The sequence below is a fragment of the Myxine glutinosa genome, chromosome 1, assembly GCF_964187855.1.
Source record: "Myxine glutinosa chromosome 1, kmMyxGlut1.1, whole genome shotgun sequence".
Classification (NCBI taxonomy): domain Eukaryota; kingdom Metazoa; phylum Chordata; class Myxini; order Myxiniformes; family Myxinidae; genus Myxine; species Myxine glutinosa.
In genome coordinates, this window is record NC_136261.1 from 95424029 (window position 1) to 95447125 (window position 23097).

Below are 23097 nucleotides of genomic sequence, written 5' to 3' on the forward strand. Positions count from 1 at the left end.
CAGCACCAGCGAGTCTGGCAGTCCATTCAGGCAAACTGGCAGGAACTGCAAGCAACCATCTCAGTGCAGGACTGATCTATATCTACCATCCCTGATATTAACTCAGCCTGGGAATTCTTCCTCAGAAACCTGCTCTCTTTCTTATGTACCGATCCATCCCATCTCGTCTTCAGTAGGCCTGCCCTTCTGCTTGCCCATGGTGCACTGAATCATATGGTGCAGCAGTTCATTTGAAACAGCTTGCCTTCTTTTTCTGGAAGGCAAGCCCAAATACAGTCTCAGATCATTCCACAAAGTCCACAACAAGTGTGTGTCCACTCTCAGGAGAGCAAGAAAACGACATCTGTCCAACATCAACATTGAACTTTCAAACTTGGCTTCCTCCTCTAAAACCTGGTGGTGCCTTGTCAAGTCTCTCTTGAAGTCTCAAGTTCTTGAAGTGTCAAGTTCAAGTTCTCAAGTTCTTGAAGTGTCAAGTTCAAGTTCTCAAGTTCTTGAAGTCTCAAGTTCATGTTCTCAATTTCTTGAAGTGTCAAGTTCAAGTTCTCAAGTTCTTGAAGTCTCAAGTTCAAGTTCTCAAGTTCTTGAAGTCTCAAGTTCTTGAAGTCTCAAGTTCTTGAAGTGTCAAGTTCAAGTTCTCAAGTTCTTGAAGTGTCAAGTTCAAGTTCTCAAGTTCTTGAAGTGTCAAGTTCCAAGTTCTCAAGTTCAAGTTCTCAAGTCTGTCAAGTCTGGTGTATGCTCCCCTTCCATCCCTTGCCTCTCCTCAAATGGCACCACAGCCGATGAGAAGGCTCAATGCCCCAATTCTGTGTGGTTCCTCAGTACCTCTCTGTATCTTGTACGTCCCCCTCCTTCTTCCATATTGAAACATTTGGACCAGTCTGCCACCCATCCGGAATCTCACTCTCTCGCATACAAACATTCAACAGCCTCTTCATCCAACTCACTCCCATTATAGCTGCTTCGACCTCAATGATTTATTTCATCATATTTCAAATTGGAAATATAAGGAGATATAACCATTTAAACGTGGAAATATAAGGTGTTGGAGAATGAAAACGGTGATTTTTATTAATGAGCAGAAAAGCAAAAGAAGAGGGAAAGGAAATAACATGGAAGTAGAGAGCAATTAACAAAGGAAACTCGAATAAAGAATGAAGAAAGAAGAAATTTAACACGAAGAAGGAATTAGAGGTAGGAGGGCGGAGAGAGAGAGAGAGAGGGCCGAGAGCACGGAAGGGTTGGATAAAGGGGATGAACATTCACAGCGTATAGGTAACTGGACAGGTAACTGTGTACAGGTAACTGTTATCTGCTTGTTTTTCTGCTCTCTCCGTCGGTTTGTCTCAATGTTTGCTCTTGATACAACAACAGCGTTTTGCTCTCAACATCACTCCACTCGAAACCACAGGTAATCATTTTAATACAACCATTTTGAATCGTTTATTATTCTTACAATTCTGAAATTATTCACTATTTGGTTTTGTGATTTCCACTATATAAGTGAGATTATTATATTGTTATAATATTTTATGACATGTATGTAAACTTCTATTCGTCAGATTAAGTTTGCAAACTTAGTAGACCATGCTAAAGACCCACATGGGAGTTGTATTTATAAAATAAAGCTTGGCTATAAGAGAGACAATTTTCAAGCGCTTTATTGCAGGTGCGTTCTTCTTCCTCTTCATCTTATTTCGTAGGAAGTAAGGCAGGGGGAGCACGGAGGGGTGGAGGAGCAAGGATGTGCGGGGACGAGGAGGAGGTGGAGGGAAAGATTGGGGGAGGGAGACAGAGAGAGAAAAGAGAGGGCAGATCAAAGCAGATCATAATATAATGAAAGCAGATCGCACAAAAAGGCAAAAAATGCGAGTTCGTGTTTAAAAAAAATAATAATAATAAATAATAATTCACAACTTTTTCAGTGTGCGGACTGAATGAAACGGAGGCACCGCATGGCACGATGAGGCTGGCACGATGGGGCTGGCACTATGGGGCTGGCACTATGGGGCTTGCACTATGGGGCTGGCACTAGGGCTGACACTATGGGGCTGGCACTATGGGCTGACACTATGGGGCTGGCACTATGGGGCTGGCACGATGGGGCTGGCACGATGGGGCTGGCACTATGGGGCTGGCACTATGGGGCTTGCACTATGGGGCTGGCACTAGGGCTGACACTATGGGGCTGGCACTATGGGGCTTGCACTATGGGGCTGACACTATGGGGCTGACACTATGGGGCTGGCACTATGGGGCTGGCACTATGGGGCTGGCACTATGGGGCTGACACTATGGGGCTGACACTATGGGGCTTGCACTATGGGGCTTGCACTATGGGGCTTGCACTATGGGGCTGACACTATGGGGCTGACACTATGGGGCTGGCACTATGGGGCTGGCACTATGGGGCTGACACTATGGGGCTGGCACTATGGGGCTTGCACTATGGGGCTGGCACTATGGGGATGACACTATGGGGCTGACACTATGGGGCTTGCACTATGGGGCTTGCACTATGGGGCTTGCACTATGGGGCTTGCACTATGGGGCTTGCACTATGGGGCTGGCACTATGGGGCTGGCACTATGGGGCTGACACTATGGGGCTGACTATAGGGCTATTTTGCTGCACAAAGAATAGGTTGTATTTTTGGGCAAGTTTACTCCTGTAGGGCGTAGGTGCACAAGTTAAAATAAAGCCATGTTTTATGGCGCTGCCTTCTCTTCCCTTCCTCTCACGCTCTTCCTTTCCTCATATAATATATATATTGTTGTGGATCTCGCCGCCGGCCTTCTCCCCTTACCAAGGGGGGATTAGTCCCCTTGTCTTTGACTGGCCAACGGGACCCGGGACCTATGACGTCCTTCCCGGACAGCGCGAAATAGGGTATTTGGACTAGAATCGCTATTACATAATTACTCGCGTTGCCCTGAAACGAGGAAATAAGCCCTGCACGAACCACGCGTGTTGAGACGCCGCGCGGTGCGTACACGCGATCCGTGCCGTTTATATGGTGAACCCGGTTCTAGCGATCTTATTCGTACCACGCTTAGTCAATGGATAAATCATAAAAGCGGTCGAATTGGAAAAAGGAATAACAGATTTTATTTACACTATTCACAATGGTTCAGAGAAAAAGAGGACACAGTGCAGCCTTAAAACAGTCTTAACTTAATACCCAGGACAAACGGGCCCGTCACACACACACTCACACGGGGTTTGCAGCTGCAGGATCATGGTCCGTGTTCAAGGATGGCTCTCGTGCAGCTCCCTCCGGTCTCCGGCTCGTCCCGTGCAGACGGTAAGTAGAGAAGGCAGGAGCTCTCCGCGTGTCGTTTGGTGCACAAGGGTTAATACGGGGCGATTTGGTAGGGAGCGGACTTCGGCGGTTAATCACTGGCAGGTATTACCGCGTTTACTCACGTGGCTGAAGTAGGCACTATTCGCCACCGGCACGTCTGGCTGCAGCCGTGTACTCAACGCCTCTTCTTCCTCTCCTCTGGCACGTACGTTATACTGCGCGAGTTACAGTTTAAAAAATTTTTTTTTTTTTTTTTTGGTATACAGAGTCGAGGCTCGTGAAAGAGCTAACATTTATCAAACAAACAAATCAAACAAACAAGCAAACAAAGTATATAAAAAGAGGAGCGGTCGACAAGATGGGGAGAGAAGGGGAGGAAGCACACAAACACAACATTTGAGAGCAGGGACATCGGGAGATGTTTTTGGAGGGAGAGGGCCTGGGGGGAGGCAGGATAGGTATAAAACGCAAGGACACCAAGGACTTCCAGGAAAGAAGTCAAAAGTCACCTCAAAAAAGTGGATTTGGGGTGAAATTAGCAGGGGTAGAAAAGATCAAGGTTTTGGATTGGGGAAGATAAGAGATGGTGGTGAACAGCCGTTTTAAAGACCTGGAGGGAGGAGTAGGATTGAAGAGAGTGAGGGAGTTTGTTCCAGAGGCGGGAGAAAAGAGGAGTGAAGGTGAGCAGAGAGTCTTGATTTTGGCAGTTTAACCATAAGAGGGTTGCAGGCAGATCTTGTGCGACCTGCAGGAATATTTGGGGGACAGAGCCCAGAGAGAGCTGGGGGAGCAAGGCCGGAGAGGAGTCGGTACAAGACGGAAAGACCACCAACCTGCCTGCGGTGATTAAGTGAAAGGCCCTCGGAGATAGCGTCATCGCGGGAGATTCCAATGATTCTGAACGCTTTGGTTTCAACAGCGTGAAGACGAGCTAGGTGTGAGGCAGGAGCACCAGCCCAGAGGGGAGAGCAGTACTCCATTGAGCTGCGGATGAAAGCCTTGTATGTGGTAAGGAGCTCATGTGTGCCAAGGAAGGACTTCGCACGACGGAGGATGCCCAGTCGGCGACTGGCTTTGGAGGCCAGCTTGGAAATGTGGTTTTCCCAGGAAAGATCATGGCAGATAGTGAGACCCAAAAGCTTGAGTGACAGAACTTCTTGGAGAGGATTATTCAGAAAGTAGATGGGAGGGTTGTCCAGTCGGTCTTTTCGGAGAGACATCGTAAGAGTGTGAGATTTGTCAGGATTGAAAGACATGTTCCACTTGTTTGCCCAGTCTGTGATTTTGTCCAGGTCTGCAGAGAGTGAGGAGGCTGCAGACTGCCGATCTGAGGGATGAGGAATGGAGTGGCAGAGAGTGGAGTCATCAGCAAAGAGATAGAGAGGATTTTCAAGAGAGTCAGAGAGATCATTGATGAAGACCAGAAAAAGCACAAGGCCCAGAACACTGCCTTGGGGAACTCCAGCCTGAACAGGAAGAGGAGATGAGAGAAACCCATTCAGGGCCACACGTTGACTACGACTAGAGAGGAAGTCCGTCAGCCATGCGTGGAGATTTCCATGGATACCAAAGGAGGAGAGTTTGGTGAGCAGAGCGGGGTGCCAGACCATATCGAAGGCACGTGATATGTCGAGGGAGACAGCTCTAATTTCCTGTTTGGCATTGAGGACCTCCATCCATTGTTGAGACAGCAGAAGTGGCATGTCCAGAGTAGAGTGACCTGGTCTGAAACCAAATTGATGATCAGAGATCAAGCCATTGGAGAAGAGGAAAGATTTCATTTCCGAAGCAATGATGGATTCCATGACTTTGCTGATAATTGGGAGAAGGCTGATTGGTCTGTAGTTGCTAGGATCTGTTTTTGCACCTTTTTTGTGCAAAGCGGTGATGTTGGCTGATTTCCAAGCAGATGGCAGTTGACCTTGAGCAAAAGAGAGGGTGAAGAGAACAGAGAGAGGGAGCGAAAGAGCGGAAGAACAGGATTTTAGGACCCGTGGGCTGATGCCGTCAGGTCCAGTTGCAGAATCAGAGTCGAGGGTTGACAGAAACTTTTCCACCTTGTCAGGAGGAAAGGACACGGAGTCCAGGAGCAGCTGGGTACGACTGGGTATGGTGGGTACAGAGAGGGATGGGTTTGGGACACAAGATTTAGAGGCAAACACAGAGTTGAGGCATTCAGCTTTTTAATGCCTCCAATGCCTCCAATTTTAATGCCTCCAATTCAGCAATGCCTCCAAAGCAAGTGATGCGAGTCATGTTCTCTCCACATAAGTCTTTTCGCCAATGCCGTGCGCATGCGAGTCCTCCAGCGCTAGTCCTTCTCATAATTCCTCCTCGTCAGTCCTGTTCAAGAGCTTTGTGCAATGACTTATATAGGCACACCCCGCGAACCTTCTAGAACTCACCAGACGCGCCTCTCCATGCCCTCTCATGCCATGCCGTTAGAGCCCTAGTTGGCTGGTGGCTCTTACCGTCATCGCCTCTGACGCTCCGCCTTGACGCCGCCCCACCCCGACCTCGCGCTCCTCCTTCTCAGGCCTACCTCGTGTTACTTGACTAGTGAGCGAGCAAAGGGCAGCAAATGCTGCGGGCAGCCAAAGCGCAACAAATTGAGTGGGTCAGCCAAATGAGGCGCGGGATCAATTATGCCCATTGAGGTGGAATTGGAAGGTGGACGCAAAAACGACCAGGACCTAAACTCATGTCTTTACACAACGCAGATATTACTCGGGGAAATGACCTATACTTACACATACTATGACATAACTAATACTACCAGTGGCCTACGTGTTGCTCGTGGACTAACTATGGGGGGCAACCCGTTAACCTTTAATGATCAATATGTGCAAATCTCAAAACCGTAGCAATATATATATAAATATATATATATATATATGTGTGTGTGTGTGTGTGTGTGTGTGTGTGTGTGTGTGTGTGTGTGTGTGTGTGTGTGTGTGTGTGTGTGTGTGTGTGTGTGTGTGTGTTTTCTAATTTACCTGAGTGCTTTGGGACAGTAGTGATGTCAAATTGGAAATGGCAGGAGACCAGCTTATTTTTGAGAAGCATTTCTGGCTTGGTGGTTAAATGTTATTCAAACCTTTCACAAGACATTGTTTCCAACCCTACCTGAACCTTGGACCTGTGACTCGTTATATGAGGATTAAAGTCTGCTGTCCTGGAAACCAGTGAACAAACTCGGTGCATCATTCTTCAGTTCAGTGGAGGTGGGTTAAAATGGTTACGCTTCACATGTGTGGATTCTGTTACAGCTACAACAATTGGTTGTCTTTGGTTTATTGTGGTGGGTGGTACGTACCCTTGATTAAATGACGGATTAGATGTAATTTGTTGTTGATAGCACATACAATATTATATAAAGCTATAACCTAAATTGTTGTTTACATATGTTGTGCAGAGGATGGACAATGTGTTGCCAGTAACTCCACTAGTCGAGAAATAGGATAGGCTCTAAGTATGTTGGTGCGACTAAATTATGTATTACACTCACTCAAAAGGGACCCAGATAAATGTCATGCTGTGCCGTGCTGTTGCTAGTACACCTGCGTTCGTCTTTTCTCTAAATCCTAGCGTCACGTCACGTGCCTGCACTCGTATTTAACTGTGCCATCATGGTGAATGGGATCAGCAACTACCACCTTAGAGATAGCTTTGTGCACTAAAGATTGCATCAATTAATTTTCAATTTACCTGTGACATTTAACATTTTTACTTTAATGTAAGTCTTACAAAATTTAAGTATTTAGTGTGAAGATGCAAGATGCTGCACATTATCATACTAAAACAAGGCATATGTATTTATGTAAGCATGTGTGTATGTATATATGTATATATTTATGTATGTATTGTAACGAATTTGAGAAAGTGTAAAGAATGTGAGAATTATGGTTTTGTTGTGTGGAAATGTCACCCTCCGTAAAGTAAAGTATATTACCATATGGTACCATTAGAAAACGAAAAATCTATATTCTTGGTGGGTAAACTAATAATGGATTTACTTAAAACAAAAAAATTGTGTCTGTTTAATCATAGAGGTGCCCGTTTTAAAAGCCTGTATTTTTTGCGATTGAAGAAGAAGCAGGAATGGGAGCTTAATGCAGCAGCATGTTCTAAGAGGGAACAGGTGTTTACTATTACTTTAAAATATTTTCATTATGCATTACATAAGACATAATATTGCACACAGAATATATTTATTAAAAACATTGAATATATTGTTACGGATCTCAGAGACAGCACTCCCCTTAGGAAGGGGGGGTTAATCCCCTTGGCCTGTTAAGCTGGCCGTCTCTAGTCCTGGTACTTATAACGCTCCTTTGCGGGGTGAGATTGGTCAGGGTTATTGGTCAAGGTGTTCTCCCGAATACCTTTACCAATCCCTCCGCAAAGCAGGGAGACAAGTACCGCTCGAACGACGGACAAGATGGTAAATGCCGAGCGGTTTAGCAATCCGCGATTCGAGCCGTTAGCAATTGACTAACCCGATTCTGCGCGTTGGCCAAATCGTGCCACAGGTACCAATGGGGAAATCACTAAAGCGATCGGGGGAAGAAGAAACCAAAAGGGTAAGGAAGAACACAGGTTTATTTCTATACTAAAAGAGGAACGAAAGGCAAATATACAAGTAGGAAAAAGCAGATACACAAGGCAACCTTAAAAACAGTCTTAATTATCAACGCCCAGGACAGAACACAGAGACTTACACGAAAGGGGAATAGCAGGCAGGAATGACTGGAAGAGGGAGAAGGGCCAGGTGGGACAGTAGGGCTGGAAGGTCTGGGCAGAGGCACAGCATTGAGGTCCGCTCCAGGTCCACGCTCCGGGCTGGAAGTGAACAGCCAGCGGCAGCTTCTGGTCTCATATCTCACACGGTCAGACAATGCGAATAAAGCGTGGGATTGTCGCCGTCAAACGGACCCACTCTCCTCCTTACAATGCTCCGTATCCTCATCGGGTACCTCACTCATCTGCCGGATCACGTCTTCTTTTTTAAGCAGTCCCTCGCAGCCGCTTTTATTGTCCGTTTCAGAATCAAGCCGCCGGCTCTGATGACACGCCTACTGGTTGGCTCACCTCGGCGCTGGTTGGTCGGTAAGGGCTTGCCGACTCCACCTCTGCTGACGAGTCGACGTGCCACCCCTTGTTCTTGTGGCCCCGCCCCCTTCTTCCTCGGCTTCAGACCGCATGGCTTATGGCGGCGTGGTGCCAGCAAAACAGCCCAATGCAAACGGCGGCGAAAGCTGCCCTCCTGTTACTGCGGAGATGATTGGGGGAATTGAAAGGGGCCTATCTTATTTGATTAATGCAACGCAGATTCAACTCTTGGGAACAGATCCTGAACTGAAACACATAATAATGAAATAACTACGGAGAGGTCCTATGGTTCGCTACGTGTTGTACATGGACTAACTAGGGTGCGATCTTTAACAAAGCCAATTGATGGGGATATTTACAGGGGATCATTTATAAGGGAAACATTTACTAAAATTTACTAGTGAAGGTTCTAAAAACCATAACGCAGCACCCGTCTTTCCTCTAGGGCCGTCCCGGCCCGAAATAACTTTACTTAATGTGACACTCAGGTGTAGTAGCCCTCTACTATTAACCTTACCCTTGAGTGCGACAGTTTTAAAACAACTACGTATGTCCCGCCTGCTATGTTGCATCCTACCTAACAGACTCACGCCCACAGGATAACCGAATTGCGGAATGGTCTTCAAACTATACATATACGGTGGGGAGCATTATTTACAAAACACTAATTTGTATTTACACTGCAAACCCAGGACCTGTCATTTTGGGAGACAAAATATCTTTTGAAAAGAGGAAGGAGCATGCATTGCACTGCACCGATACACCCTACTCAAATGCCCGGGGATGCACAATTGATATTGCAGTGCACCCCCGAGCACAAGAGCATTACAAAGCACCAAACAGCACCAATAAGCACCAAAGCACCAATAAATACACAAAGCACCATCCAGTGCTCATTGCACACATAAAAACAAACTGATGACCTTGTTGTCAGCTCCTGCTTCCCCTGCTCTGCTGGTCCGATGTTGCTTGCTGTTGTCTTGTTCTTTGCTTGCGGCCTATTTGAAATAATAAAAAGGCACACAACGCGTCCATTTTTATTTAGGGCCAACAGGGGCCAACTCAGGGTGGTCCACCTGTATGGCAAAGGGGGCCACCTCACCGTGGTCCGCAAGCAAGCTTTGCTCTGGCCATCATGGCCGGTCCCAGCAGAGGGGCCAGGCCCCAACACATGGGGTCCATCGGTGTGGTGCTTGGCCACAAAAACGTGTGGTCCATAAAGTGGTGCTCAGCCGCAAGTCATGCGGTCCATAAGGTGGTGTACCGGTCCAGGCAGGCTGTGCAGCGACGGCTCGGGCACACAAGTGCGGCTACCTGCGCACTCCCCCCCCAGACCCAAAAGAAACAAGCCGTGAGTGGGGAAGAAAGGACAAAGCAAGCATCGGGGCAAGGTCACAAGGGTACACATTAATTCAAGGTAATGCAGAGGTGAGGTGCGCATGGGAGCGAGCGGAGAAAACTCGTCCCTACCGTACGTCGCCCCCCCCCCCCCTGTCACCTACCCTTGCCCTTACCCCGTATTTACAAAACTACACATTTTACAAAATTGTCGCTATCGTCTTGTCTTCCCCATATCTCCCTAATACCAAATTCGTCAACAATCCCAATTTCTAAATTTGCCATCAAGCCCAATTTCTCATCAATTCCTCATAAGGAGGAAGAGATGGAACAACAAGCAGAATGTCACATTTACGTCATGGTGCATCTTACATCCCCAAAACATTTGCAACAAAACAAACAAAGATGGTGTGGAGTCATGTCATCACCTCAGGTGAGTGGATGCAGATGGTGCGAAGGGAATTCAATCCTAACTATACTTCTAAATGACTTTAACACTTTTACTCTACCCGGGGTCTTTCCCTGCAAAACCATTGGCCACTTTACTCTATGCGGTTCTAAAAACCAATTCCCACTGACCATCTGTGGCTCTCACCAATTTGGGGTCTCACTCCCCCGATTCAACTCCCTGTGCCCTTGCACAATTTCAGGGCTGGGTCGTGTGGCTCACTAGCAGGTCCACTCACCTGCACACCTCCGCCACTGCAGTTGCCTCCGAGCTTACCTGCTCCTTACCCCAACCTACCTGGGGATGGCCCTCTGGCGCTCTCACCCCCTACTGCCCTCTCTGGCATCGGGCTACCCGGGTCCGTCCTCCGGATCCTCGGGCCCCATTGGACAACTCTACTGGCTCCCAGAGCCCACCTGCGGCCTCACCTGGCCGACATCCAAACAGTGGCGGAGTGCCCATTTAACCATACACACACTAACAGGCCACACGCCCAGCCATTTCACTCCACTAATGCACCCATCCAACACTCTGTGCAACGACTAATGTCTGCTGCTCTGCTAATGCTAATGCTAACTCTGCTAACTCTGCTAACTTCCCTGCTAATGTCTGCTGCTCTTCTTCTGCTCCAATCGGTTCTTCTGATCATGTGCTTGTCAAAGTGGACATCTCTCTGGCCATTCTCAGAGAGCCTCCTCAGCGTCGACGAGTCTGGCATTTCACTCAGGCCGACTGGGACGGTCTTCAAGCAGCCATCAATCGTCTGGATTGGTCTCCCATCTCCACTGCCTCTGACATCAATTCTTCCTGGGAATTCTTCCAAAGCAAACTGATCTCTCTCATGCACAGATTTATCCCATCTCGCCTTCAGTTGTCTTACCCTTCCTCCCGTCCATGGTACACTGAATCTTGTGGTGAGGCAGTTGCCCTGAAACAACTTGCCTTTGCCTCTTGGAAGGCTAATCCAACTGAAGGAAATCTCAGTTCCTTCCACCAAGCTCGGAACAAGTGTGTGTCTACCCTCAGGAGTGCCAGGAAGCACTATCTCTCCTCACTCAAGAATGAACTCTCAAACCTGTCTCCTTCCTCCAAATCCTGGTGGCATCTGGTCAAATCCGTTTCTGGTGTTTGTTCCCCCTCCATCCCCTCCCTTACCTCAAATGGCCACACAGTTGACATCGCACGTGACAAAGCCGAATGCCTCAACTCTGTGTTTGCCTCAAAATCCTTAGTCCCAAACCCATCTCTCTCTGTTCCCACCTTTCCCAGTCGAACCAAACTGCTCCTGGACTCTGTGACCTTCTCTCCTGACAAGGTGGAGGAGTTTTTGTCAAACCTCGACTCTGATTCTGCAACTGGACCAGATGGCATCAGCCCACGGGTCCTAAAATCCTGCTCTGCCGCTCTATCTCACCCTCTCTCTGTTCTTTTCACCCTATCTTTTGCTCAAGGTCATCTGCCAGCATCCTGGAAATCAGTAAACATTACTGCTTTACACAAAAAAGGTGCAAAAACAGATCCTTGCAACTACAGACCAATCAGCCTGCTCCCAATTATCAGCAAAGTCATGGAATCCATCATTGCTTCGGATATGAAATCTTTCCTCTTCTCCAATGGCTTGATCTCTGATCATCAATTTGGTTTCAGACCAGGTCACTCTACTCTGGACATGCTGCTTCTGCTGTCTCAACAATGGATGGAGGTCCTCAATGCCAAACAGGAAATCAGAGCTGTCTCCCTTGACATATCACGTGCCTTCGATACGGTCTGGCACCCAGCTCTGCTCACCAAACTCTCCTCCCATGGTATCCATGGAAATCTCCATGCATGGCTTGCGGACTTCCTCTCTGGTCGTAGTCAACGTGTGGCCCTGAATGGATTTCTCTCATCTCCCCTTCCCATTCAGGCTGGAGTTCCCCAAGGCAGTGTGCTGGGCCCTGTGCTTTTTCTGGTCTTTATCAATGATCTCTCCGACTCTCTGGAAAATCCTCTGTATCTCTTTGCTGATGACTCCACTCTCTGCCGCTCCAATCCTCTTCCCTCAGATCGGCAGTCTGCAGCCTCCTCACTCTCTGAAGACCTGGACAAAGTCACAGACTGGTCAAACATGTGGAACATGTCTTTCAATCCTGACAAATCTCACACTCTTACTATGTCTCTCCGAAAAGATCGACTGGACAACCCTCCCATCTACTTTCTCAACAATCCTCTCCAAGAAGTTCTGTCGCTCAAGCTTTTGGGTCTCACCATCTGCCATGATCTTTCTTGGGAAAACCACCTTTCCAAGCTGGCCTCCAAAGCCAGTCGCCGACTGGGCATCCTCCGTCGTGCAAAGTCCTTCCTAGGCACACCTGAGCTCCTCACCACATACAAGGCTTTCATCCGCAGCTCAATGGAATACTGTTCTCCCCTATGGGCTGGTGCTCCTGCCTCACACCTGGCTGGGCTTCACGCTGTTGAATCCAAAGCTTTCAGAATCATTGGAATCTCCCGCGATGAAGCTATCTCTGAGGGCCTTTCACTCACTCACCGCAGGCAGGTAGGTGGTCTTTCTCTTCTACCGACTCCTCTCCGGCCTTGCTCCCCCAGCTCTCTCTGTGCTCTGTCCCCCAAATATTCCTACAGGTCGCACAAGATCTGCCAGCCACCCTCTGATGGTTAAACTGCCGAAATCTCGGCTCTCTGCTCACCTTCACTCTTTCATTCCTCTTTTCTCCCGCCTCTGGAACAAACTCCCACACTCACTTCAATCACACTCCTCCCTCCAGGTCTTCAAAACAGCTGTTCACCACCATCTCTTATCTTCCCCCATCCAAAACCTTGATCTTTTCTACCCCCACTAATTCACCCCAGATCCACCTTGTTTGAAATTCCAACTTCTTTCCTGGAAGTCTTGGCAGTGTCCATATGTTTTATACCTCTCCCACCCCCCCCCTTCCCATGCCCCCCCCCCAAAGCCCTCTCCCTCCCACAGTTCTCTCGATGTCTCCATGTCTCTCGGTCCCTGCTCTCAAATGTTGTGTTTGTGTCCTTCCCCCTCTCTCCCCATCTTGTCTACCGCTCCCGATGTTATTTGTTTTGTGTGTCTGTTTGTCTTTCTGTGTGATTAATGTTCGCTCTTTCACGAGCCTCGATCTTGTATACAAAAAAGAAAAAGAAAAAAAAAAAAAAAAAAAACTACTCGCACCACAGATGCCAATATCCACCACAATTTACCTATACCCTCTACCTACTCTTAAACGACCCTCCCCGGGTATTCGTGAAGGGGGTCCATCTTCCCCATCCACTCCTTTCGCACCAACCACTCCACTCCACATATTCCACACCACTCACTCCACACCATCCATTCCATACTCCATACCATCTATTCCATACTCCATTCACTCCATGCTATCTATTCCATACTCCATGTATTCCATGCCATTCATTTCATCCAACCATTCTCCATACACCTGTGCTTCACCTGCACACCTGTGCCCACACACCTGGTGTCACCGGTACACCTGGTGGCACTTGCACCCGTCTTTCCTCCCAGGCTCATTCATTCAATACAACTCACATCACACCTTTCACCATACTCTGCTCAATGCACAACCATGCCAATCATCATGCTCACCACAAAGAACTTCCTGCACACACACTGCATCATCTAAGCTGACTACTCCCTTCTGAAACTCGCGCTCCCACGTCTTCCCTTATACTAAGCTCTCCCACGTCATTATAATCCACTAATCTGCTACGTCCCCTCTACAAGTACATGTCGCTACTTAACTCTACAGTTACCTATGGTCATTTTCTAAATCCCTATCCATTATATCCTAACCCTCCCAGGCTAGTTTACACAGCCAAAACCCCATAAACTATTGCTCATGTGCCCTGGGTTGGGGGGGGATGGCAGAGTTGCCATCCCTCCACATCGGGCATCTCCCATTATCAATTTTGCCCATCCATATTTTTTGCCAATCAAATTCACTGTCCATGCCACCGTCCATTAAACTTCGAGCCTCGGTGCGGGAAATTACATTCTCAAAGCGCGGCTTCGCAAAGCGGAGCAATGAATGCAGGTGGTTCGTCTACTGCGGTTGGGTCCGTCCGGCACTCGATGCAGGGGAGGAGGTTTCATCGGGCCGAGATTCCGATGTCCACCTCGGCGCGGAGCCTTTCGGTCTCCTGCCCGATGGCCCAATCTTGCCCGGCCGGAATGCCGCAACCACAAGGGGGCGCCGTTCCGACCCTTCCTACCTCCCCTCGAACCGGGCCGCCCGCTTTGCTTCGCAAAGCGCGGACGCGACCGTGCAGGGCGGGGCCCGGCCCGGCCCGGATCGTGCACGGCGCTCTGAACAGGAGGGACGCGACACCGATCCCCGCCGGCTCCCGCAGTACACCAAGCCCGGCACGGACCGAGGGCTCGCGTCGACTATCCGTCAGCCTAAACGCTGCTTCCGTCAACGTCGATGCCTTACTCACATGCTCACGCGCATACGCGACCCCTTTTACACTCTCCACACATCCAGGTATCCCCATACACTTTGTTATTGCACCTTCTCTTACACACCACCCAGGTACACTCATTCCGCTCACAGACTTCGTTACACACCTGACCACCGCACACCTCCTCGCACACCTTGGCGCACACTCGTCGTTCGCACACTTCATCAACACACCTCCTCGCGCCCACTCCTCGGTCACGTCCTCTGTGACAACCATGGGTGTGCACTCTTTTGCACACCCAATCACGTGCTTCACCACCAACTCAGGTGTGCATTCCCGCACATGCTTAACCATTCCAGGTGTGCATTCTTTCTCACTCGCCACAACCAACTCACACTCCGTGTCACTCTCACCACCACCCTCTGTCGTGCATTCACTCTCACTCTCGACAGCACACTCACTCCACGGCGCACACTTTTTCCTCACACACCCCTCCATTCCAAACCTTTCTCGCGCACCTTCTTGGGCACCCTCTCCCGGTACATACTCCGTACCACTCATGGGGGTGCATTCTTGCACACACCCAAGCACCACCGCACACCCTGGCTCACCAATACCTTTCGCACTCCCCATAGTCGGACATCCTTGCACGCATCCTCTTTCCATACACTCTACACCAGTCGCACCCCTCACCAGCGGCCTCTCACGAACGCCCGGGTCTAGACCAACACCCAAGCTCGCTGAATCTCCCCTCACACCATATACATTTCCGAGCATATCGCCACTCACCTCGGCGCCTCTTCTCCTTCGCTCCTCCTCCGCCAACTGCAAACTCTTTATTTGGTCAATAAGCACATCATCACGCTGTGAGCCCAGACCTTGCACCAATTCCATCACCTCCTCCTTTATCTCTTTCTTAGTCTCCCTCCGTCTCTTCTTAATTTCACTTACCCCCTCTTCCACTTCCTCTAATTTCTATTTCACCTCCTTTATTTCCTGGTGCGCCCCTTCAATTTCTCTCTCTAAGGCCACCTTGGTCGTTTCTATGTGCGTCCTGACTTCCCGTTCTTTCGTCTCCATTGTCTCTACCACCTCCTCTAACCTCTTCGTCAGTCCCTCATGTACCGTCTGACATTCCTTCTTTGTCGCTATTAGTTCTTTCTTGATCTCTTTTTGCGTCGCCTTCAACCCCCCTATTACCGCCGTGTTCTTTTCTACCTGCTCCCCTAACTCCTTTTGTCCCACTGTCAGCTGCTCTACTCCTCGCGTCAGGTCTTCCATGCCCCCCTGTAACCTAGCCGTGCTGTTCCTCACCTCTTTCTTCATGCGCTCCTCACCCCGCCTTACCTCGTCGCGTACCCCCGCGACTTCTTCGCTCACTCCACGCCTTATATCCTCCCCCATCTCTCCTATTTCCTTGGTCGAAGCCGCCCTCATCTGTTCCAGCTCCCCCTTGTGGGTGTTCAATTTGGTTTCCAGCTCGATTTTTACCTCCTCTATCTGCTCCCCCATTTGTTTGATTTCCTGGGCGGATTGCTCCCCCATCTCCCTCAATTTGCCTCCCATCTTGTCTTCTAGCCCCGTTAACCCATTCTTCACCCCTTCCATCTGGTTCTCCTGGGCGGCCATTCTATTTTCCAACCCCGTTAACCCTTCGTTCATTTGGCTACTTACGTCCTCCAATTGGGCCCCTAATCCTCCAAATTTACCTTCTAGCCCCCCAAATTTACTGTCTAACCCCTCAAATGTATTGTCTAACCCCTCAAATTTATCGTCTAACCCTTTAAATTTGTTGTCTAACCCCTCTATTTTGCTTCCTAGGCCCCCAATTTGGTTTCCCATCTCGTTTCTCAATTGCTCAATGGTACCCCTTGCTTCGTCCCTCATTGCTCCAATTTGGCCTCCCAATTCAGTTCTTAATCCCTCAATTTGGTTTCCCATCTCAGTATTTAATCCCTCAATTTGGTTTCCCAGCCCCCTGTTGTTTTTCATTTCTTCACCCGACTTGACCATAAAGGCCCTTATTTGCCCCATGAATAGGCCCCAGTCCATCGGTGCCGTGGGCTCGGCCGCCGCGACCATGTGCGAGGCGCCATTTTGTGCTCCTGCAACCTCGTGTGAGGCACCGCCATCTTGTGCGCCTGCAACCCCCGCTACCGCACCCTCATTGCTCTCCTCCTCCAATTCCTCCCTGGGGTCCTGGATTGCCTCTACCTCCTCATTCTCCCCTACCGGCACCCGATCGCCTTGATCATCCATGGCACGACTTTAATTTGGACTATTAAATAAAATTTCAGCCGCTCCAAATTTTGACCAAATTTTTTAGATGATAGAAAAATTTGGTTCGGGTCCAATCCCACACTCCTGACACCAATTGTTACGGATCTCAGAGACGGCACTCCCCTTAGCAAGGGGGGGTTAATCCCCTTGGCCTGTTAAGCTGGCCATCTCCAGTCCTGGTACTTATAACGCTCCTTTGCGGGGTGAGATTGGTCAGGGTTATTGGTCAAGGTGTTCTCCCGAATACCTTTACCAATCCCTCCGCAAAGCAGGGAGACAAGTACCGCTCGAACCACGGACAAGATGGTATTTGCTGAGCGGTTTAGCAATCCGCGATTCGAGCCGTTAGCAATTGACTAACCCGATTCTGCGCGTTGGCCAAATCGTGCCACAGGTACCAATGGGGAAATCACTAAAGCGATCGGGGGAAGAAGAAACCAAAAGGGTAAGGAAGAACACAGGTTTATTTCTATACTAAAAGAGGAACGAAAGGCAAATATACAAGTAGGAAAAAGCAGATACACAGGGCAACCTTAAAAACAGTCTTAATTATCAACACCCAGGACAGAACACACAGACTTACACGAAAGGGGAATAGCAGGCAGGAATGACTGGAAGAGGGAGAAGGTCCAGGTGGGACAGCAGGGCTGGAAGGTCTGGGCAGAGGCACAGCATTGAGGTCCGCTCCAGGTGCACGCTCCGGGCTGGAAGTGAACAGCCAGCGGCAGCTTCTGGTCTCGTATCTCACACGGTCGGACAATGCGAATAAAGTGCGGGATTGTCGCTGTCAAACGGACCCACTCACCTCCTTACAATGCTCCGTAACCTCGTCGGGTACCTCACTCATCTGCCGGATCACGTCTTCTTTTTTAAGCAGTCCCTCGCAGCCGCTTTTATTGTCTGTCTAGGAATCAAGCCGCCGGCTCTGATGACACGCCTACCGGTTGGCTCACCTCGGTGCTGGTTGGTCGGTAAGGGCTTGCTGACTCCACCTCTGCTGACGAGTCGTCGTGCCACACCTTGTTCTTGTGGCTCCGCCCCCTTGTTCCTCGGCTTCAGACCGCATGGCTTATGGCGGCGTGGTGCCAGCAAAACAGCCCAATGCAAACGGTGGCGAACGCTGCCCTACTGTTACTGCGGAGATGATTGGGGGAATTGAAAGGGGCCTATCTTATTTGATTAATGCAATGCAGTTTCAACTATTGGGAACAGATCCTTAACTGAAACACATAATAATGAAATAACTACGGAGAGGTCCTATGGTTTGCTACGTCTTGTACATGGACTAACTAGGGTGCGATCTTTAGCAAAGCCAATTGATGGGGGATATTTACAGGGGATCATTTATAAGGGAAACATTTACTAAAATTTACTAGTGAAGGTTCTAAAAACCGTAACAATATTTAACATTTTATATGGATTGCCCAATAAATAACCACAACCATCAAAAAATAGGTTTCTGCCACGATCTCCTCAAGCATTGTAGCTTTATTGATTTAATCAGAGTTGGGTGTCCATATTATATAATGACTGTTTATCTGGATTTTTGTTTTGTTGGTTTTTAATCTAACTGGTTTGTTGCTGGTTAAAGAGATTGAGCACTTCGTGGTCACTGGTTGTGTGCTTTTGATGTTTGTTGTATTATTATTGACTAGCGGGGTCACCCGTGGGAATCCCACGGGCATGGATGTGTGTGACATTTCGACATATTGAGTTATATGCTGCACATTCAGTTTTACAAAATGGTTACTGGCAAGTCATCAGATCCAGAAATGGTGTGAATTTAGTTATTTCACATAATATGTGACCCCTCACTCCTCTCCACCTGACACTCTCCTGTCTCCACCTGACACTCTCCTGTCTCCACCTGACACTCTCCTCTCTCCACCTAGCACTCCTCTCCTCTCCAAACCCTCACATCCCTCTCCTTTCCAATCCCTCACCTCTCCAATCCCTCACACTCCTCTCCTCTCCAATCCTTCACACGCCTCTCCAATCGCGCCTCACACTCCTCTCCAATCGCGCCTCACACTCCTCTCCAATCGCGCCTCACACTCCTCTCCAATCGTGCCTCACACTCCTCTCCAATCGTGCCTCACACTCCCCTCCAATCACTCCTCTCCAATCGTGCCTCACACTCCTCTCCAATCACGCCTCACACTCCTCTCCAATCGTGCCTCACACTCCTCTCCAATCGCGCCTCACACTCCTCTCCAATCGCGCCTCACTCGCCTCTCCAATCGGCTTTCCCCGTCTCGTTTCTCTCCTTTTTCTCCCGTCTCGTTCTTTTTCTTGCTCCAAATCGGCCCGTCGGAATCGGAAATCGGCCCGTCTCGCCCGTCGGCCCGTCGGAATCGGAAATCGGCCCGTCTTGCTTTTGTGCTTGTGCGTAAATAAATTGTGTTCATGACACCATTTCTGGTGTTGGGCTAGCGGCTAGGGTGCCGGCTTAGGATCCTGGGTTCGAATCTCGGTCGATCGCCGAATTAATGCCAGGGGGGTTGACTCAGCCTGTCATCCTTCCGAGGTCGGCTAATTGAGTACCAGTTCACTGGTAATTCCCTGTTTGTCGTTGAAGGCGGCAAAAAGGGTTGGCGTCAGGAAGGGCATCCGGCCGTAAAACATTGCTTCAAAAAGGGGACAAAAAAACAACAACTACCACGGTCCCCGAAAAGGCCAACCCCCGCTTTGCGGGGAAAAATGGCCTCTAAACGGTGGTTTTTACACCATTTCTGGATCTGATGACTTGCCAGTAACCATTTTGTAAAAATGAATGTGCAGCATCTAACTCAATATGTCGAAATGTCACACACATCCATGCCCGTGGGATTCCCACGGGTGACCCCGCAAGTTTGCATTGACGTTCGTCGATGGACTCGTTCGCCCGTCTCATTCGTTTTCTTGCTGCATCCTGTTCAAGTCTGCGTTCTTCATCGATCGTCTCATTCATTTTGGAAATAGAAGTTTCCACGCAGCGCATGAATTGTCACGATCCTCAAGAGGAATTTGTCTCGTAATCATCAAATGATAAATGGCAAGTAAATTATATTGTGGAAAATTAAAGATTTCAAATAAACCTATTTAAAGTGTATTCGCACATAACTAATTTTAAAAAACGAAGAAATATCTCTCGGTAATTTCCTGAAACATATTTTACTTCCGGCTAATAATGTTGAATTAAATAAAAACGAAGAAATATATGTCGGCATCATTGTTGACGTTTTTGTGACGACTGTCATCAAACGAAAAAGTAATATATCTTAACGGAAAAGCAAAAGCGAATTTTTAATATATATCGACACGTTGCCGTCGGTGTCATGTTGGGCAGTGTATGATACACCATGACGCGATTTTAAAAAATATATCTCTGCATTTTCCCGCGTGTGTGGAATGTTCTCAATTATTGCTGACACCGAGTCCAAAACCATCGATAAAAATGAAATCATATGGTGAGTTAGATTGGAGATAAAGGCGTGAGAGAGACTCAATGGCCTTGAAGTTGAAGTTACAGGCGTTTGAGAATTCATTTCGTTCTATAAACGGCAACTTTCATTGGATTTCCTTCCCGTTTTTTTTCAACCGAGTCGAAAACTATGTTAGCGACTGTGAAAAATGAAATGATATATCGAATTTTTAATATGTATCGACACGTTGCCGTCGGTGTCATGTTAGGCGGTGTATGATACACCATGACGCGATTTTAAAAAATATATCTGCATTTTCCCGCGTGTGTGGAATGTTCTCAATTATTGCTGACACCGACTCTAAAACCATCGATAAAAATGAAATCATATGGTGAGTTAGATTGGAGATAAAGGCGTGAGAGAGACTCAATGGCCTTGAAGTTACAGGCATTTGAGAATTCATTTCGTTCTATAAACGGCAACTTTCATCGGATTTTCTTCTCGTTTTTTTTCAACCGAGTCTAAAACTATGTTAGCGACTGTGAAAAATGAAATGATATATCGAATTTAAAATAGATATCGACACATTGCCGTCGGTGTCATGTTGGGCGGTGTATGATACACCATGACGCGATTTTAAAAAATATATCTCTGCATTTTCCCGCGTGTGTGGAATGTTTGTGGAAAATTTAAGATTTCAAATAAACCTATTTAAAGTGTATGCGCACATAACTAATAAAAAAAACGAAGAAATATCTCTCGGTAATTTCCTGAAACATATTTTACTTCCGGCTAATATGTTGAATGAAATAAAAACGAAGAAATATATGTCGGCATCATTGTTGACGTTTTTGTGACGACTATCATCAAACGAAATAGTAATATATCATAACGGAAAAGCAAAAGCGAATTTTTAATATATATCGACACATTGCCGGCGGTGTCATGTTGGGCGGTGTATGATACACCATGACGCGATTTTAAAAAATATATCTCTGCATTTTCCCGCGTGTGTGGATTGTTCTCAATTATTGCTGACACCGAGTCTAAAAGTAAAACCATCGATAAAAATGAAATCATATGGTGAGTTAGATTGGAGATAAAGGCGTGAGAGAGACTCAATGGCCTTGAAGTTACAGGCCTTTGAGAATTCATTTCGTTCTATAAACGGCAACTTTCATCGGATTTTCTTCCCGTTTTTTTTCAACCGAGTCTAAAACTATGTTAGCGACTGTGAAAAATGAAATGATTTATCGAATTTGATTTGAAATAAAACTGGGGGAGAGCAAGACACCACGGGCCTACAAAACAGGACTCAAAGCTATGCGAGTTAATAAAATGGTGGATATTTGTTTATAGCCACTCCCAGAATGGGTGGAGCTATGGGTGGAGCTACTCTGCAAACCGAGTAAGCCACACCCCGGACAGACACCCAACAGATAGACAGACAGACAGACAGAATCATCTACGGGTATTATAATATAGATATACACTGATGTGTTACACCTTGTTGTTGAAGTAGGTATGATATACCCATCACCCTGATGTTTTTACATTGACAGTGTGGCGATGAAGCAGAATGGGCCTCTAACTATTCTGGATCCACCATCTATATTGCTATTGAAATCCTGGTGTTGGCTTAATGGTTAAGGGGGCTGCCTTAAGATCTCAGGGTCTTGAGTTTGAGCCACTGTCGTGGCATTGAAATAGCACCAGGTGGGTTCACTCAGCCTGTCAACCTTCCAAGGTTGACAAAATGAGTACCAGCTTTTTGGGGTAATAAGCCATTCGAGTATCCTGCGTTGGAGTGGCGACACATCCAGGATTGTACTCTTTAGCCAATGAAACCGCCTCGGCAACCCTATGTGTCTCATATTGTAAAAGGAATGTTTTTTTTTGATTTGGCTCGTGCAGATTCTGTTCAGGTGAGCACTTTGTTGTTATGGTAACTTGTTCTGTGCAATAACAGATGGCAGCTGTTATTATCCCATGTCTCTTGGGTTCAGTCATTGGGGTCCACTTCCTTTTATCAGCTACCAAACCAGTTTGTAGGTTGTTTTTTTCTGTCTTACTTATTTTTTACATCTTTCTCCTAAGAACACCTTCAGTACTATACATATTTTTGTTGTTTTATTTAAATGAGTGATGAGCAAACTATCTTAACATCTTGATATCTGAGTTCCTGACACGAGTGATTGTGACTGCATTAAGCACGAGGTGAGATTTTCATACATATTTATTTTGTTGTGTTGATATTTTGATATCTGAGATTTTCATATATATTTATTTATTTTGTAATGTTGATATCTTAATATCTGAGATTTTCATATATATTTATTTATTTTGTTATGTTGATATCTTGATATCTGAGATTTTCAAATATGTTTATTTCTTTTATTATGTTGATATCTTAATATCTGAGATTTTCATATATATTTATTTATTTTATTATGTTGATATCTTGATATCTGAGATTTTCATATTTATTTATTTTATTATGTTGATATCTTGATATCTGAGATTTTCATATATATTTATTTATTTTATTATGTTGATATCTTTATATCTGAGATTTTCATATTTATTTATTTTATTATGTTATCTTGACATCTGAGATTTTCATATATATTTATTTTGTTGTGTTGATATTTTGATATCTGAGATTTTCATATATATTTATTTATTTTATTATGTTGATATGTCAATATCTGAGATTTTCATATATATTTATTTATTTTATTATGTTGATATCTTAATATCTGAGATTTTCATATATATTT

The 23097-nt window shown here is 46.9% G+C and overlaps 1 protein-coding gene across 6 annotated transcripts in view; it reads left to right on the forward strand.

Moving 5' to 3' along the window:
- Positions 1 to 1211: 1211 nt before the first annotated feature.
- LOC137426582 (uncharacterized) overlaps positions 1212 to 23097 on the forward strand; it is a 120183-nt gene continuing 98297 nt past the window's right edge. For 2 of the 6 annotated variants that reach the window (XR_013622925.1, XM_068115239.2), the window contains exons 1-2: positions 1244 to 1411; positions 6412 to 6528. The gene's annotated coding sequence lies outside the window, so the exon portion shown is untranslated. Of the gene's footprint in view, positions 1412 to 6411; positions 6610 to 23097 lie in introns of those variants that run through there. The other 4 variants (XM_068115247.2, XM_068115263.2, XM_068115255.2 and 1 more) reach the window with 4 other exon arrangements.